Source organism: Pongo pygmaeus, chromosome 10 (genome assembly GCF_028885625.2).
Source record: "Pongo pygmaeus isolate AG05252 chromosome 10, NHGRI_mPonPyg2-v2.0_pri, whole genome shotgun sequence".
Lineage (NCBI taxonomy): Eukaryota > Metazoa > Chordata > Mammalia > Primates > Hominidae > Pongo > Pongo pygmaeus.
The window spans coordinates 44,006,521-44,025,661 of record NC_072383.2 but is presented as its reverse complement, the minus strand read 5'-3'; the positions used below and the strand labels follow the sequence as shown (position 1 = coordinate 44,025,661).

At 38.5% G+C, this 19,141-nt stretch overlaps 1 long non-coding RNA gene across 1 annotated transcript in view; it reads right to left on the bottom strand.

Moving 5' to 3' along the window:
- The window catches only part of LOC129010238 (uncharacterized), a 247,780-nt gene that overhangs the window by 217,558 nt on the left and 11,081 nt on the right, over window positions 1–19,141 (bottom strand). The window lies entirely within an intron of this gene.

Below are 19,141 nucleotides of genomic sequence, written 5' to 3'. Positions count from 1 at the left end.
GTTTTCTATTCTACATACTTTATATTATCCATTTTTATATCATGAGAATAGACATGTATTACTTTGCAATTGAAAAGAAAAATAAACTATGAATGGAAAAAATAAATTGAACTAAAATACTGACATTTAAGGAAATGTGTTGTGAATATCAAGCCTAAGGAATAAAAAAGTTGACTTTTAGCATGCTGTTTAAGCAACTCTGAATCACACTCCTGAATTCTCCTACTTGTTTTTTCTATGATTTTAAGCTGGAAATAGATTCCTTAAGAACTTTAATAAACTATTCATTGTTAATAAACAAAAAGTTGAAAATCTTTAGAAATAAGCTTGCCTTTTTAAATTACATCTCTTATTTCTTTGCATATTATTTTAAAGAATCCAATCTAAACTTGTATTTTTTTAAAGACTTGGCAAAGCATAAGATTATTGTGAAATTATTTAAGAATACCTATTTAAAATAATATTTTATGTGTTGTGGCTATTTTACATTATTCTAAGTCATGTAATCACACATGACATGAAAATAACTAATGAAGAGGGGTAGACTGGGAAACAACTCATCTGGCTCATCCGTGGATCTCTGATCAGGTGATCCCTCTGTCACCAAGGGTAACTCATTTTTTCCTGACTAGAGAATAGTCGGTTTCCCTATATGTAACATAGGGAATGTGAGAATTTAGAAAAATTCGTCCTCAGCAGAGTACGTCCTTGAAAAACTTTGACTGCTCAAAAGAGTCCTATACATAGTAGGCATTCAGTAAATACACAGTAAATAAATAAAATTGGTAAAATTACTAGCCACACTTACAGACAAATGACATATTTAACAATTAACCTTCTAAAAATTGTAACAGCTAAAAAGATACTCTTTCAAAGAACCAGGTTTATTCTTAATTGTACTTTTTTTGCTAGATTCAAGAAGGATTGGGAGGATGGAAATCAACTCTGAGATCATCAGAGCAGGCAGAAAAGAATCAGGAACATCTTCATAAGCAAAAATCCAATGAATGCTTTTTAATTGAATCAAACAATTTGGAGTTGTTTAAATAATTTCATTTATTTTAATGTTCCACTATTAAACACTGAAAAAAGTGCAGCCACTGCTCCTCAGGATGAAATAGATTTCTCCTACCCTTTGAACTCAGCCAACTTTCTCCCAGTATATTTTTAGTCTGCACAGGAAATACTAAAGACTAAGGAAGTTGGAATGTGACTGACCTTTTACCTGTAATGATACCAGCAATGCCAACATTCGCCACCAGTGACGTGGGGACAGAGATGACGGGAACTCTTTGCTACGGAACTGAACAGCTTCTTTTCACTTGAGTTGATATCTATCCCTGTAGTTTTGCAATGTCCTATAATTACTTTAGACATCACTGATTTTAAAACAGGGTATGCCACACTTTATAGTCTACTCCACTTAAAAGAAACCGTAAGAGGCCAGGCACAGTGGCTTACACCTGTAATCCTAGCACTTTGGGAGGCCGAGGCGGGTGGATCACGAGGTCAAGAGATCAAGACCATCCTGGCCAACATGATGAAACCTTGTCTCTACTAAAAATACAAAAATTAGCTGAGCATAGTGGCTCACACCTGTAGTAGGAGGCCGAGACAGGAAAATTGATTGAACTTGGGAGGCGGACGTTGCAGTGAGCCGAGATCACACCACTGCACTCCAGCCTGGTGACAGAGCGAGGCTCCACCTCCAAAACAAAAAGGAACCATAAGAATACTATCATAATGTTGTTACCCTTGACTGAAGATCCAAACAGATTGGTGAAATGAGGCTCTAGGAAAATTATCTGCAGCATAAGCAGCCAGACCGTTCTCTATACTTTAACATGGGGCCTCCCAGTGTGAGGGTAGCCTGAGTAAAATGTCTAAATCATTAAAATGTCTGGTCATTTAACATGAAGCAATTTATCAACATTTTGGTCACTAACACTTAACAGTGCAGCATAATTATGCTTTCAAAGCCTTTCACACTCAGCCATTAAATAACTTTGGTCCCAGTTCATAGAAAACTTTATAAAATATTTCCTTCCGTCATAGTTGTAAACCAACAAAAGATGACAACATCATCTTCCTTTACTCTCATTTAATTGTATGAATCAGAATCAGGCTTTTAATTCATACCAGGTAATAAGTATCCAAAGGCACCTACAGACATTGTGCATATATTAATTGAGAAACATAAATTTTTCTACTACTCCAAAGTTTCCTTGACGGGATTCACAGGTAGCAATCACCAAGTTCTGCTGAGAACACCTCCCAAACTGCTTGTCTCCCCTCCCAGAGCCGCTGCTCCTGTGGTCTAAGCTACTACCACTGCTTGCCTAAATTATTGCAACTGCCCACTAACCATCCCTCCGCTAATGTATTCTCCATTTCACCAGAGACAGCTTCCTGAAAGGCAAATCTGATAATGCCTCTCCCCAACTTAATATCCTTCCATAGATTTCCATTGTTCCAAAACAGAATGCTGATTCTTGAAGATGGTAAAAATGATTGCACCCCTGCTGCTTTCTCTAGTCTTACTCCTCTATTGTTAAACCATGTAGGGCTCTCACTTCCTTTAGCATTCACAAAAAAAAAATTTACCTTCAAGTGGTAGCTTTTGTAATAATAGAGATGTTGCTACTTTTATATTATTATACAGAAAAAGTGATTCTTTTTTTTTCCTGGCCAAATATTTATTCGACAAAACTCAAATGTTGCAATGAAGCAAATTAGTTTTTACAGTTGTTTAAAAACTTTTACTCTAAGTGGCTTTCCTAAATCATCTTCCTTTTTTTTATTATTATTATTATACTTTAAGTTTTAGGGTACATGTACACAATGCGCAGGTTAGTTACATATGTATACACGTGCCATGCTGGTGTGCTGCACCCATTAACTCGCCATTTAGCATTAGGTATATCTCCTAATGCTATCCCACCCCCTTCCCCCACCCCACAACAGTCCCCAGAGTGTGATGTTCCCCTCCCTGTGTCCATGTGTTCTCATTGTTCAATTCCCATCTATGAGTGAGAACATGAGGTGTTTGGTTTTTTGTCCTTGCGATAGTTTACTGAGAATGATGATTTCCAATTTCATCCACGTCCCTACAAAAGACATGAACTCATCATTTTTTAAGGCTGCATAGTATTCCATGGTGTATATGTGCCACATTTTCTTAATCCAGTCTATCATTGCTGGACATTTCGGTTTGTTCCAAGTCTTTGCTATTGTGAATAGTGCCACAATAAACATACCTGTGCATGTGTCTTTATAGCAGCATGATTTATAGTCCTTTGGGTATATACCCAGTAATGAGATGGCTGGGTCAAATGGTATTTCTAGTTCTAGATCCCTGAGGAATCGCCACACTGACTTCCACAATGGTTGAACTAGTTTACACTCCCACCAACAGTATAAAAGTGTTCCTATTTCTCCACATCCTCTCCAGCACCTGTTGTTTCCTGACTTTTTAATGATTGCCATTCTAACTGGTGTGAGATGGTATCTCATTGTGGTTTTGATTTGCATTTCTCTGATGCCCAGTGATGATGAGCATTTTTTCATGTGTCTGTTGGCTGCATAAATGTCTTCTTTTGAGAAGTGTCTGTTCATATCCTTCGCCCACTTTTTGATGGGGTTGTTTGTTTTTTTCTGGTAAATTTGTTGGAGTTCATTGTAGATTCTGGATATTAGCCCTTTGTCAGATGAGTAGGTTGCACAAATTTTCTCCCATTTTGTAGGTTGCCTGTTCACTCTGGTGGTAGTTTCTTTTGCTGTGCAGAAGCTCTTTAGTTTAATTAGATCCCATTTGTCAATTTTTGCTTTTGTTGCCATTCCTTTTGCTGTTTTAGACATGAAGTCCTTGCCCATGCCTATGTCCTGAATGGTAATGCCTAGGTTTTCTTCTAGGGTTTTTATGGTTTTAGGTCTAACATTTAAGTCGTTAATCCATCTTGAATTAATTTTTCTATAAGGTTTAAGGAAGGGATCCAGTTTCAGCTTTCTACATATGGCTAGCCAGTTTTCCCAGCACCATTTATTAAATAGGGAATCCTTTCCCCATTGCTTGTTTTTCTCAGGTTTGTCAAAGATCAGATAGTTGTAGATATGCGGCGTTATTTCTGAGGGCTCTGTTCTGTTCCATTGATCTATATCTCTGTTTTGGTACCAGTACCATGCTGTTTTGGTTACTGTAGCCTTGTAGTATAGTTTGAAGTCAGGTAGCGTGATGCCTCCAGCTTTGTTCTTTTGGCTTAGGATTGACTTGGCGATGCAGGCTCTTTTTAGGTTCCATATGAACTTTAAAGTACTTTTTTCCAATTCTCTGAAGAAAGTCATTGGTAGCTTGATGGGAATGGCATTGAATCTATAAATTACCTTGGGCAGTATAGCCTTTTTCACAATATTGATTCTTCCTACCCATGAGCATGGAAGGTCCTTCCATTTCTTTGTATCCTCTTTTATTTCATTGAGCAGTGGTTTATAGTTCTCCTTGAAGAGGTCCTTCACGTCCCTTGTAAGTTGGATTCCTAAGTATTTTAATCTCTTTGAAGCAATTGTGAATGGGAGTTCACTCATGATTTTGCTCTCTGTTTGTCTGTTATTGGTGTATAAGAATGCTTGTGATTTTTGTACATTGATTTTGTATCCTGAGACTTTGCTGAAGTTGCTTATCAGCTTAAGGAGATTTTGGGCTGAGACAATGGGGTTTTCTAGATATACAATCATGTTGTCTGCAAAAAGGGACAATTTGATTTTCTCTTTTCCTAATTGAATACCCTTTATTTCCTTCTCCTGCCTAATTGCCCTGGCCAGAACTTCCAACACTATGTTGAATAGGAGTGGTGAGAGAGGGCATCCCTGTCTTGTGCCAGTTTTCAAAGGGAATGCTTCCAGTTTTTCCCCATTCAGTATGATATTGGCTGTGGGTTTGTCATAGACAGCTCTTACTATTTTGAGATACGTCCCATCAATGCCTAATTTATTGAGAGTTTTTAGCATGAAGGGCTGTTGAATTTTGTCAAAGGCCTTTTCTGCATCTATTGAGATAATCATGTGGTTTTTGCCTTTGGTTCTGTTTATATGTGGATTACATTTACTGATTTGCGTATATTGAACCAGCCTTGCATCCCAGGGATGAAGCCCACTTGATCATGGTGGATAAGCTTTTTGATGTGCTGCAGGATTCGGTTTGCCAGTATTTTATTGAGGATTTTTGCATCAATGTTCCTCAAGGATATTGATCTAAAATTCTCTTTTTTGGTTGTGTCTCTGCCCGGAAAAAGCGATTCTTATCAAACTTAACAGTCCCTAGCCAGCCAATCATTTTGTGAAAGAGACAAGAATGTGGCAAACAGGCATGATATTTTAAGTAACTAAATGATATTATAATATAGTATCTGTATTTTTTTAATTTTTAATACGTACCAAACATATATATGTACTTCCCATTTATGAAATCTCATCTAATTCTTCCAGTAGCCCTTTAAAGTGGGTAACATACCATCTCCATTTAATGATGAGATGAGTGCTGGAACTATGGATTTGTCCACTCAATTTCCATTCATTCTCACTCTGGAGGTTGCAAAGACAAAAACAACATTTTCAAGATCTCCCTGCAACTAGAGTCCTGGAAGGAAATTGGGTCCCAAAAGGTGGATACACACAAGTGTGGCATGAAGATATAGAAGGCAGACACCACCTTCTTATCCCTTCTTGGCTATTTCTGCTGACAAACAGGGTAAGGCTCCTAGTACCACGTTCCAGGACCCAGTGTTCAGAAGCCATGGCAACAATAGTAGCAGCATTAGGTTCTTGACCCTGGCATAGCTCCATTGCTGGTCTCAGAGTTGGTAGCTCCCCTGGTCGGTCAGTTTTGTAAAATATCTTTCCATTTCAAATATTTAAGGTTGTTTATCTTTTCTTATCTTGAACCTGACAGTGTGCAGAAGCCTATATGCTCATTAGACTACAGTTAAGCTGCTGAAACAAAGACACTCAAAAAATAGAGTGGCTTAAATAAGACAGAAATGTATGCTTCTTTATGTAACAATACAGAAGTGGGTGGTATCACAGACGTGGAGTGGCTGTATTGTCATCAATATGCGACATCTCTCTTTGGCCCAAGGCATCTCCAGTTGTTTGCTATTTCTCAGCCAGTTGCAGAAAGGGAAGTGGAATAAATACCCAATGATGTTCGAACACTTAAAAAAAACTCCCATTCATGTACTACTGGCTATAACTGAGTCACATAGCAATCCCTAGTCACAAAGAAGGCTAAGAGAATATAGTCACTAGGTAGGTAACCATGTGCCCTGTTAAAACTAGGTGGGTGGGGGGTGCATTTTGTTAGATAAAGAAAGGAAAAATGGTTACTAGGGTAAATTGTCAGCTTCTGCCATGTCTACCCCTCCTCCCAATATCTATGCACACACTTCTTTTTGCAAATAGACACCACAGTCACCCCTATCTTTGAGTAGGATTCTAATCTATTGGGTTCTATGTGAAAGTCAGAATAGCCAAAGTTTGTCCCTGGTCACAGTTTTTAAGCCAAGTCTTCTCTTTTATCTACTGGTCTCTGTGCTCAGCCTGTCTCTCTTTCCTTTCATTTAATGTTGGCTAACTTTAGTGGCAACTATGTGAAACAGGAAGGCAGCATCTTCAATGTAATCTTTGCTCTGGACTGGCTTCAATTGTCCAGTTAACTGAAGGTACTGAACAGTTGGCAGTTGAATACTTAACAGAAGGCACATGGAAAAGGCCTCCATCATCAAACTTATCTACTGCTGTTTGGGATACAAAGAGATTTTCCAACTCTGCATGACTGAATCTTTCAAGCACATTAGATTACAAGCCATAGGTAATAAGAACCTCCCTTAACAGAGCTATATTCTCTTCTGTCTTTGCTTGCTGGCTAATAATTCCAGAACTTCCATTTCTTCTTATAACACATTGTTAAAAGTAGTGAGGACTAGCCAATATATATCTATATGCAAAGTTTTTCCCATTGAGCTAAAGGTCAGTAGGTGCATGGCATGTCTTCCAAGTTATGACAGGTAACTGTTTTAGCAAATTACGCATCACAGAATAACAAGTATTACCAATGTTTCTAGATCAAATTTTGTGCCCATGTCACCCTCTGCCTGATGCTATTCAATGACACAAAATTTAGCTTTTTGTTATGGTAATGCTCCACTTCTGGTTCAAATTTCTATATTAATTAGGGTATATGCTAAGGTCTTCTTTAAAAAAAAGACCCCCACCCCCACCCCAAAGTATCATGTCTTCATGACATAGAAATTTGTTTCTCTCTTACCTAACAATCCAGAGGTGAGCAGAGACTCTACTACAGATATGGGACTCATTTATGGACTCTCTTCAGCTGTTCTATTATTATCATTTCCCAGCCAGCAGAAATTGTTTTTTTAAAGTAAAATCCAGAAGATGCCTACATTACTGCTTGTCACTTTCCATTGACAAGGACTTAGTCTTGTAGCTCCAAAGGATGCTGTGAAATATTATATCTAGTCAAGTAGCCATGTGCCTTGCTAATACTCGGGAATTCTATTACTAAAAGAAGAAGAAAAGGGACACTGAGACATAATTAGCAATCTCTTCCACCATGAGAATTGGAGGATTACAACTGCATGACTCCAAATCTGAAAAGCAAAACTGCTTCCAAATGGTCTTAATTTATGTACAGAGTGTTAAGGCCCCCAGTATTGCTGTTTACTCTGCTGGTACATATTCTCTAGAATAAGTTGTGATGTCTTTGTTTGTCATCATGTTTTAACTTAATCATTCACTTATCCTAGCAGTCATTATTTATTGAATGCATAGTATGTGTCAGACATTTAGTTGTATAATAGGAATATAAAGATAATGAAGACAGAATGATCTGGGTTCATCATTCAGAGTTTCTTTTTATTTGGATTATTTATTTAGAAAATTTATCATTCTTTTCTGAACACTCCATAAAAAATAAAAATTTGCTTAAAAAGAATTTCAAAGGAAAGCACACAAGGGAAAGGGTTTTATTTTTCACTCTCCTCAATTTTGTATTATTTACATCAATTGGCCTAACTAAAATTATACTTTGCTGTAAAATGTAGTGAATCATTTAAGGTACAAAAATCTTGGCAATAAGAACAAGTTTCAACCTAATTACACCTACACACTCTTACTAATCAACTGCTATATTGATACCACTTTCCATCATTAAAATGAAACTGCAATATGCAAAAAGCTTTTGTCCTCCACTGAGGGCCCCCAATTTGGAATCCTACTTCCTGTGGATCCAAAGCAACATCTGAATACTTCCCAAAAGAATCCAAACGCAACAAGTACCTGTTGTATCATTCCATTTGTACAAAATGTAGACAAACAGGAGAAAGCTCATCTATGCTGTTAGAAGCGAGGATCGAGGTACCCCTGCTGGGGGCATGGAGGAGGCTTCTGGAATGCTGATAATGTTCTGTGTGTATACATCAGGGTGCTGATTGCACAGGTGCATTCAGTTTGTAAATCCCATTAATACCCTATACTGAAAATTCTAGTAGTAGTTTTTCATTGTCCATACTATTTAGAAGGCATTTAAAGAAATCAATGGGGTGCTAAGCACTGTACAAGCCACCGTGGAGGTTTCAAACAATATGTAATACATGTGCTCTTCCCTCAAAGAGGTACCTTTCTATTTTCCCATCAGAATAAGGCAGCTGTGATATGGGGGTAAAGATTGAGAATCTTTGAGGAGTTCTGACACTGCATGTCCATGCATCAGTCCAGGCCGATAGTCACCATCCTGATCTTTAACTTTCTGAGCTATGTCAGAACTCTAAGATTCTCTGCTCTATAATTCTCTTCTGGTCAAATAGTCATGGTTGTCATTTTGTTCTTTTAGTCTAAAGAAGTCTTTTTGGCACTAAGAATATCAAATTAGGTTGACACTGGAAACAAACGTGATTAAATCATAACAAATCTGTGTAGCTTTTTACCAAAAGACAGGGCTGTAGGACTGAAGAAGGCTGGACCTGGCACCCTGACTGCTGGTTTATGTTCAATGCCCTGTCACTAGCTTGCATGGCCTTAAGCAAGGCTTATCATTTTTCTGGTCCTCAGTTTTGTTATTTGAATGTCAAGAGGGCTGGGCTCCCTCCAAATCCCTTCAGTTCTAAATTTCTGTTTCTGAGTTAATGTGTTGAAAACTAAGAAGTAGCCGGACAAAGACTGGTTTTCTGGCTTAAGCCCAGTTTTCTTTCCACCGATATGTATGTTTAAAAAGCAACCTAAATTCAGATTTTAAAATTAATGTTGCCCAGTATGTGCTGGACACTACCATGTGAGGTAGGTATGTTATTCCTTTTTCAGATGAGGAACCGATCATCAGAAAGTTAAGAGACTTGCCCCAGTGTATGTGCCTGATTGATGCCAAAGAGAGAATAAAAAACTTGGTCCTTCTGACTCCAGAACTTCCCCCTCCCATCAGGGCTTGTAATACATCCAAAAATCAACAAATAGGCCTAAAATAAATCCAATCCTAAAGCAAAAATAGTCTTTCTTTTTCTAGTTGCCTCCAGTTGAGAAAGAAAAACAAGAATTGGGGGTTTCATTTATAAAGATAAAATTTCATGTCATTTGTTAAATTTATAAAACTATACGCAGTTTGTAAAAGGTCTTGCAATGCCTCCAAGTCCCAGCATGTTTTAATACTTGACAAACGTGTCTTCGTTTGTGCCGCACTTCACATTTTATCTGAAGATCTTAATTCTTTGGGGGTATAAAAGACTTTAATAGGCATAGAGTCAAATATCAACAAGGATTTTCTGGGCTTTGCTTAAAATTTTACTGCTAAATTAGAAAGGCTTACAGATAGAACACTCAACCTGCCATGACATCCTTTGTCGGGTGTCATATATGCTTTGCAGGAGTTGCCACCATGAAAACAACTGCAAGATGCAAAGGAAAATAGCTTTGTGGTGAGGTGCCATGAACAACACTCATAGTAAACTTAGAAACTTTTTTTTATGTTGTTTCAACCAGGCTGATGATTGTTTTAGAACAAGTCTCCTGCCATGGCCTGACACTTGATCCACAGAATTCCTTAAAAGACACTGGGCCAGGCAGGCAGTAATATATCATATGCCTGACAAAGACACAAAACATCCTGGACATTGCCATAACTCTCAAGGAGTTGTTAGAGTGGCTAGAGGTCACTTAAGTACTTCTAAAAATACAATGGTATAGCCTTCCTGGGCTTATTTCGTTTAGACACTAGACCATCAACTAATATTTGAGAAACATGCATTATAAAAGTTTGCTCTGAGAAAAATTTACAATATTTAGTCAGTCTTTATCATGTGATTCTTCTGGGCTGAATCTCCCATTCAATTTATCTTCCCAGATTCTACCCTAAACTAAATACCAAGGTTTGGGGTTAACACTATATATAATGGGACTATTTTCTAAATCAAGCCTTATGACCCTGCATATTTGTTTTTTTCCTGTGGTTGTAAATTAACAGTATGTTCCCACTACACTTGTGTTCTCACGTATTCCTGCCCCTGCCCTGGCCCAGTGTACTGACCTCACTAAGTGCACAAATAGTGTCTCTTGGAAACTGCTTACGTTCAATAGCACTTTCTAGTGTTCCATGTATCATTTATTAAACATGCTTTTAGAATCTATCATGCCAGAGGCTAGGAGTTACTGATAAAACATTAAACAAGTTGGACATAGTGCTGTCCCCACAGAACTGACCACCAAAGATATGACCAGGAGATATGACCAAAGAGATATGAACAGGAACCCTGGGAATACCAAATGGGAGGGAAATCAACGGTGCAGCAGAAACAGAAATAGAGAGTACAGCAGAAGAGGAATATTCTCCCATATACAGGAATCTAAATTCTACTTGATATTCTATCTCTTATAAGCACGTGTAGTTCACACTTCTATCTGGGATCCCTATAGAACATGGAGAAAGAGGGATGCTCTACTTCCCACTCATTTGCAAACTTGCATTTAGGGAGCACTCACCATACGGTGAGTCTGATGTATGCTGTACATAGTAACAGTATACCCTGAGCCAGATGCTGTTTTAAGCCTTTTACATATATCTGTGAATTTTTTCATTTGATTCTTACAACCTCTCTATGAGGTAGTATACAGTAGTGTCTCTATTCTACAGATGACGAAACTGAAACACAGAGAAGCTGAGTAACTTGCCTGAGTTTACACAGCTACTAACTTGGCAGCAGCATTTAAACTCAGACAGCCTAGCTCCAGCCTGAGCTCTTTGGCCCTTCCTTCCATGCCTCTCTACCCCAGTACGTAGATCAGCAAGCACACCATGCCTCTCTTTCCTGCAGGAGCTCTCAGTCCACTGGCAAAAGTGGGTATAAACACCTACACAGTGTACAGGGACTATACTGGAAATATGAATCACATGACTGCAACTCACAAAACAAACTTCAGAAGACATAGTCCACAACATTTATACAAAACAGAACCTATTCTGCATAAGAGAAATGGCTACCACTTATTGAGTGTCCCCCGCAAGGTACCTGGCACTTCATTTAAATTATCTCATTGCCTTCTCATAACAACCATGCAAGGGGCATAGTATCACTTCATCTTACATAAGAGGAAACTGAGGCTAAAAGAAATTGTGTGACCTCTTTTAGCTGAAGCTGAGGTTCTTTCCCTATTTATGTAGTCTCCTTAAAACACAATGCTTTGTCCTTACTCCTAAAAAGTGACACCAATGTCAGGTAACTTCATAACTTCTCTTTGATGTAGAAAGTAAGGGGAAGTGTTTCTGTTCAGGCAGTCACCAGATTCACTTCCCAAACTCTGCAACAGGAAGCTGGTGCAAACACACCAAAACATCATGCTCACAGCAGCCTGACTGCTTAGAGACCTCCAGCTCCAGATTATACCCTCCAAGGCTGACGGAAGCACTGCTGAAGGCACTTGCAAGGTATAAGGGTGCCACAGTGGAGCGCTCCATCCCAGAGGCGAGGGTGATCCCAGGGACAAAGTGTTTGAAGAGCTCAGCAAATCATAAGGGGGAGGAAGAGGAAGAAGAGGGGAGGGGAGGGACTGGAACAGGATCCTTCCATCAAAATCGTCCTTCAACAACAAAGGTTGCCTAACCCTTCCTGATCAACGCAACCTCCACTTTTGGCTAGAAAGTGTCCTGGAATGGAAAAGAGAACTTAAGACCAAGGATTTGTATTCAGGATTTTAGAAGAGGAAGAGAAGTACATTTTAGCCCTGAAGTGTGAGATATATTGCTTCTAAGAATAGAAAAAAGGTAAAAATTATAACTGTTTTTAAAATATATACTACAGTTTTATAATAACAGCTTCTTTCCTCCCTCCTCCATCCCCCTCCTACATAGAAAACACACTAACTATAGTTAGTATTAGTAACTATAATTAGTATTAAATTCACAGTAATAGGTCAACTTAATATTAGTTTTTACTTTTTTTTTTTGAGACACAGTCTTGTTCTGTCACCCAAGCTGAAGTGCAGTAGAGCAATCCCAGCTCACTGCAACCTCCACTTGCTGGGTTCAAGCGATTCTCCTGCCTCAGCCTCCCAAGTAGCCAGAACCACAGGTGCACGCCACCATGCCCAGCTAATTTTTGTATTTTTAATAGAGATGAAGTTTTGCCAGGCTGGTCTCCATCTCGTGGCCTTATGTGATCTGCCCACCTCAGCCTCCCAACGTGTTGGGATTACAGGCATGAGCCATTGCAGTCTCTGTAGGGGACAGAAAAGGAGCAAGTCATTAGACTTTCCAAAGAGTAGAGAAAAGAAAAGAACATGGCAAAACAGCATTTGGTTATCAGCAGCAGCAGTGACTCAAATATAAGCATAACAAAAGAAGGGATGTGTGGTTGAGTCAAGAAAGTAGTGACTTGTGTGAAAACCAAAGAGGAGTGAATATTGTTCCTTCTGACCAATGAATGTAGACAGTCAGCATGCTCGGAGCCTCATGGCATCCTGCTTTCCCCTGGGGCTGCTAGGAGGATTAGGTAAATATAAACGTCTTCAAATAACACAAGATGTGAAAAATAGAAAGCACAGCAAACTGGAATAGTCATCAGATGATATATTTAGGAGAGCTTATTCTGCAAGCTAGAATTACAGAACAGAGAGATGTGGTCAATTAAGAGTATTTAAAGATGAGTTTCTATGATGAGGGTGGGTGACAAGAGGGAATTGTAATGCAGGACAAAGAATCAGCAGAGACCACCATTCTCCAAAGACCAGGTGATGGTTTTAATAAACTGGCTCATGTACTATCACCCCAACAGCTAGTTTCTATATCAAAATTAGTTCAAGATTTCAACAAGAGGAAGTGGTTTACAAAAGAATTACCAAGAACCCAGAAGTGTTTAATGGAAAAAAACAATGCTACAGAAGGTAAAAGTTGATTTGTGTATTATTTGGGCTATGCATTTTTTTTAAAAGGGGGGTGTCCTACCAGCAGGTAGGACCGTTAAAAAAAGACACTGCTGCAAAATTCCTACACTCCCAGAGTTCTTCATGGCCTGCGACACACTGTCATGAACCTATCTCCTAGACTAGAGCCTCATAGTTACCTGCTTAGATAGTGCAGGAATTATGCTCATTTTACAGATGGGAAACTGAGGCACAGAGAAGTAAAACAATTTTTGAAGGGTCACACAGCTAGCAGGGGACAGAGTTAAGTCCACCCTAGAGACTGCATTTTAAATGAGTCACTTGGTGCAATCACAAAAACAATTATTCTATGATCTGGGGTTTTTTCCCTAATGATTATTGAGATATAAACATGTTGCATGACTTTTTTACTTTAATCCTCACAAAAACACTTTGAGATTTGTAATATTGTCCTTTTGGCACCAACATTTATTAGGCTCTGTAACTTTAACAGCATCACTTAAAGTGAAGCATCTACTTCAGTCTCCTCCTCTCTTATTTTAATCTTCAGTTATTTTAAGGATTCAACTCATTTATTCGTGAAAAGCACTTGGAATAGCACCTGGTACATGGTAGGGTTCTGTTGGTGTAAGCTGTTATCATTACTGCTGTTGCCCTGACCTGGTCAAAAACCTGAACTGTAGACATTCCCTTATTACTACACTAAGTCATCAATTTCTTTCTAGTGTTTACAATGTGCTTCAAAACAAATTAGTTTTCCAAATATAAAAGAAATACGCCTAAATGAAAATATATGCCTTTATATTAATGAAATATAATTCTACCTAGAACAGCGACTGGCAGAAATTATTAGGTCATTGAATATTCATAAGTGTATTAACAAATGAATGGGCAGCCGAATAAAGGAATAAACGATCGAAAGTTCAAACAAGAAAGTGAATAACTAGTGGCTAGGCACAGTGGCTCACAACTGTAATCCTAGCACTTTGGGAGGCCGAGGCAGGTGGACTGCCTGAGCTCAGGAGTTCAAGACCAGCCTGGGCAACATGGTGAAACCCCATCTCTACTAAAATACAAAAAATTAGCTGGGCATGGTGGCATGTGCCTGTAGTCCCAACTACTCGGGAGGTTGAGGCAGGAGAATTGCTTGAACCGGGGAGGCAGAGGTTGCAGTGAGCAGAGATTGCACCACTGCACTCCAGCCTGGGCAACAGAGTGAGACTCCGTCTCCAAATAAAAAAGAATATGTAGCAAACAAAATTATGAAACTTAAATTAATCTGTAGTGCCTGGGAATAAATAAATAAAAAAGGAATAAAATGGAAAGCAACTTTTTTTATTTTCTAAGAATTGTTTTTCAATATTTCACTTAATTCACTGTAAACCATGTCTCCATTAAATGCAGTTAACATTTTTCAAAAGTAAGCAGTATGAAGTCACATAAAAAGCTAATAAAATCAACATCCAATTATAAGAGACCCTCACTGAAATCTTATTCAAAATTGAGGAAGTCTACAGTAACGTTTTTATTTCATCCTTAATTTCCCACACTTTTCAAAGAGCCATATTATAACTCTTTCTCAAATATTTGGGAGGAAGTATTTTGATTTTGAAAATAGATGCTCCAAGAATACCTAAGCTAAATAAATATTTACATTCTGCCTTTTTAGTTGAACAATTGACTTTGTTCTTTAGCATTTAGGTCAAAATACTTAAATGTTTTAAAACATCAATAACAAGAGGATATGATTTTGTACCAGATAGTCTAAACTTACAGGTTTTAGCAAAACCTTCACAAGAAGGAATTGAGTAATTTAGAAATGTTAATGTACACACACCGTAAAAATAAAAAAAGGGGGTGGGGGTGTTGGCCACTTATTCTTTTTAACTAAAAAAAAATCTCTCTTCCTCTTCCCTGTATTTATGCAGTTAAGCCTTGGTGAGCATTTACAACCACTTACATCATTATAATGATAACCTCAATTTGCTGACTTTATGTAGGATTTATATCAAAGGAGTCTTGGAGCTTAGTATACCTTAGTTCATTTTCAGAGCATCCTTGTACATCACCATGTGACTAGTATCTTATCTGTATCATACAAAATTAAAACCAGATGTACTAGGAGACAAAGCAGCTTTCTCAAAGGAGATAAAGTCACATAATTATCAACTTAATGAAACTTGTCTTCAAACTCATGTCTTCTCTTAATACAGCCAAGTTTTTCCCCACTAGATTATTCTTCCTTTATATAAATTTAAGAAGTCATGGTGGCAGCTGAGCAGAAAGAACTGACTACCTGGAAAAACTCCACGATTTTTTTGAGGTTGGGTTAACCTGACCCAGCAGAAGCTCTGAGACTTAGAAGAAAGGGAAGCAAGGCTGTAAGAACTATTCATGTTTTTTGACATTGAGTAACATGTAAATTACTGATAACAGGTCACCAAAATGAAAGTGTAAAAAAAGTGAGAAACGTCAGTGTTTCATAATCAACTTTCATCATGGGCTTCACTGGAAACTCTTCTTCCAACTCTGAGCTGCATATCGAGCCTTGGAGCAAACCCTCCTTCCATCTGCACTCTCCCTTGAGTTGTAGGAACTGCTCCTGTGGGTGCTAGAAAACAAGGTTCTCCTGAAGCTGACTTAGAGCAGGTGGCTTTGTGTGAGGAGACCGCAGAGGTGTGTCAGGTGTGTCCAGTTGCACTGAATTGTTCACATTTTTGACACTGGAATTTTGCACATTCTTTGGAAATAAGCCGTTCATTTGGATTCCCACAGTCACCTCTCTCAAGCCTGACTTGAGCTGCCAAGACTGAGTCACCTTCTCTCCTCAGTGGGTCATATTACTGGTGGCAGGTTCCACCTGTTTTAGTATTTGCTTGATAACAAAAGTGATCTTTGAGAGTTGAGTGACAGGGGCTGCTGAGCAGGCTTCCAAACCAGTTGTGGGAGAGATCAAGATAACCAGTCACCTACAAAAGGAATTATGAAGACGACTAAGCCAAAAGAGAGTGTTCTAATAGATACCTTTGTCCCAGTATCTTTCTTGGGATTAACCAGTGTTGGGCAAGGTTATCAGTTTAAACAGAAGTAGGAGAGGAAGTAAGCTTAAATTGCAGCAGAAAGAATGCTGGTCTGATAGACTGGAGAATTTCAGAACATGTTGGAGGAAAAAGAGTAGATCTCTACATACATCTCTAAAGTAGACACCTGGAAATATATCCATCATGAGCCTGTCCAATACTAAAATTATCTGGGAGGAAACAGGCTTCAGCCAAATGAAGCACCTTTGAGAGAAAATCCAACCCTTAAGTTCTCTCATCCCTGCCCTCCAAGACACCCCACTAACACTTGTTTTGCAAATAAATTGCTATATTCCTGAATATAATGCCAGAAACCAATTTCTTCCAGCATAGCTTTTCACCCTACTTAGCTTCTCAAAAGCATCACCCCTTTCCTACCATCTGCCATCAGTGGATGAAGTGATAGTCCCACTTAATAACTATTTAAGCAGTGGGCAAAGTTCTCAGTTATGCTCTATCTTAACCTTGCAAATCCAAGAAAGGGTTGTCCACTCTTATAGAAGCAGGAAACCATGTCAGGGTGTGGTAGAGAGAGCAAGTAGTTAAAGAGAAGCTCAAAGCCAAGCAGGATGGTGTTCACCTGTAGTCCCCAGCTACTGGGAGGCAGTGGAGGCAGGATGGCTTGAGCCCAGGGGTTCCAAGGTGTAGTGCACTATCATCATGCCACTGCATCTGCACTCCAGCCTGGGTGACAGAATGAAACTCTGTCTCTAAAAGAAAAAAAAGAAGAAGAAGCTCAAAGGACCTGGGCCTTCATTTCATCCTTGCCACTTGCCATTTGTGTGGCCTTGTGTTAGTAACTCGACACCTCTCTACCTGCTTTCTCCCTCATAAAAACCTACTAATGTCGGAATGTGGCACTTGGCAGATTGTCTCTCTTCCTCCCACACCTGGAAGGCATCAATAATCAACATTTCCACGGGTCACTCATGTTAAAGGTTTCATGTCATTCCCTAAGGACATTTTTATTTCTGGAATATGTATATTTTGATCATTATGAGCCCAGGAAAAATCCAAGAGATGGTCAAGGCCATCAAGTTCAACACTCAATTTGCTTAAAGTCAACCCTTTATAAGTCAGCCAACATAATGTTAACAATATTCATATATATGTGTGTGTGTTTATGTTATTAACATTATGTTGGCTGACTTATAAAGGATTAACTTTAAATAAATGTATCTATGTATATCTGTATATGTATAAACATGTATCTATGTATATACACATAGACACATATATAGACATATATATATATCTGAAATCTAGCCTCTCACAAAATAATTCACTTTAAGAAACAAGAGTAATTTTGTGATTGAAAATTATTTCAATGTAGGAATCATCAGTGAAATCAGTTAAAATGTAGACTTGGGGTAATTGTGTAGCATATAAGTCTATGTCTGAATAATCTGTTATTTTCTTGATACTTTTCTTCAACTGCAATAAGCACTGATATTTACATGATATTAAAATACCTGTCTTTAAACCAGAACATTAAATGTCATCCCAATTCAGCATTTCTCTAGTTGAGGAAGAGGAAGCTGAAGGAAGAGGAGGCTGAGTTTTCATTAGATGATATTTGTGGTCTTTTTTATGATTATTGTGCTTAATCATATTATTGCTACATTATTACTAAATTTTTGTCTTCTATAAAACTTTAAGATCATGAAATAGCCAGGAAGGATGCAGGGATTGCTCTATCTTCATCAGCAGATGGGAGGAATGGCACAGGAAAATGAAAGAGTTTATCATAAATCATAAATATAGGTTTCTAAGATAAAAAGAGAGAGCAGAATTCCTGATCCCAAGCATGAAATCGGCCTCTTTTACTGTAACACATGTTCGAAGCGATCTAGTGGCCTTTTCTCCATGCCTCACAAGAATCAGGCATTGGAGAAATTACGTTGTTCTTTAGCTCCCTTATGTTTCACAGGTAACACTCTGAAGCCCATAGAATGTATGTGACCTGCCCAAGATCATGTGTTAGTAAGAGAGAATGAACTAGGACCTAGGCCTCCTTCCTACCTCCTCAACATGGCCCTTTCCTAGACACCACACTGCTCAGTTCCACATTCCATCATAGAGCAACTGGACTGGACTCGCCCATTCACTCAGCAAAAATGTACTGAGAACACACCTAACATGCTAAGTCCCGGATATAAGTCAAAAAAAATGTAAGATTCCATCCTCCCCCTTCCCAAAGGAAACACAACCACAACAACAACAAAAATAGTCAAAATAAACAGGTAAATAGGTGAGGACGAGACTTAGCACAGGCTTTAAGATTGGACAGACCTGGACACATAACCTGACTCTATGCTTTACTAATGGTGTGACCTTGAGCTTCTGTGTTCTCTTGTATAAAATTTTGTGAAAATTTTTCAGAGGTGGTTTGTGAGGATTAAATATGATAGCCTTTATTTTCTTAAAATAACATAGTGTCTGGACTATACTATTACTATACTGCTATTACTCTAGTAAGGGGCTCAGCAATGGTGGTAATTACCACTACTACTGGTTGACATGAGGCTGACAGAGGGAGGAGTACTTGTGGTCCCTTTTCTTCATTCTCCCATCAGATAGCCTAGAGTCCTCACCTTCCTGCCATCTGTACCACACAAATGGGGAGA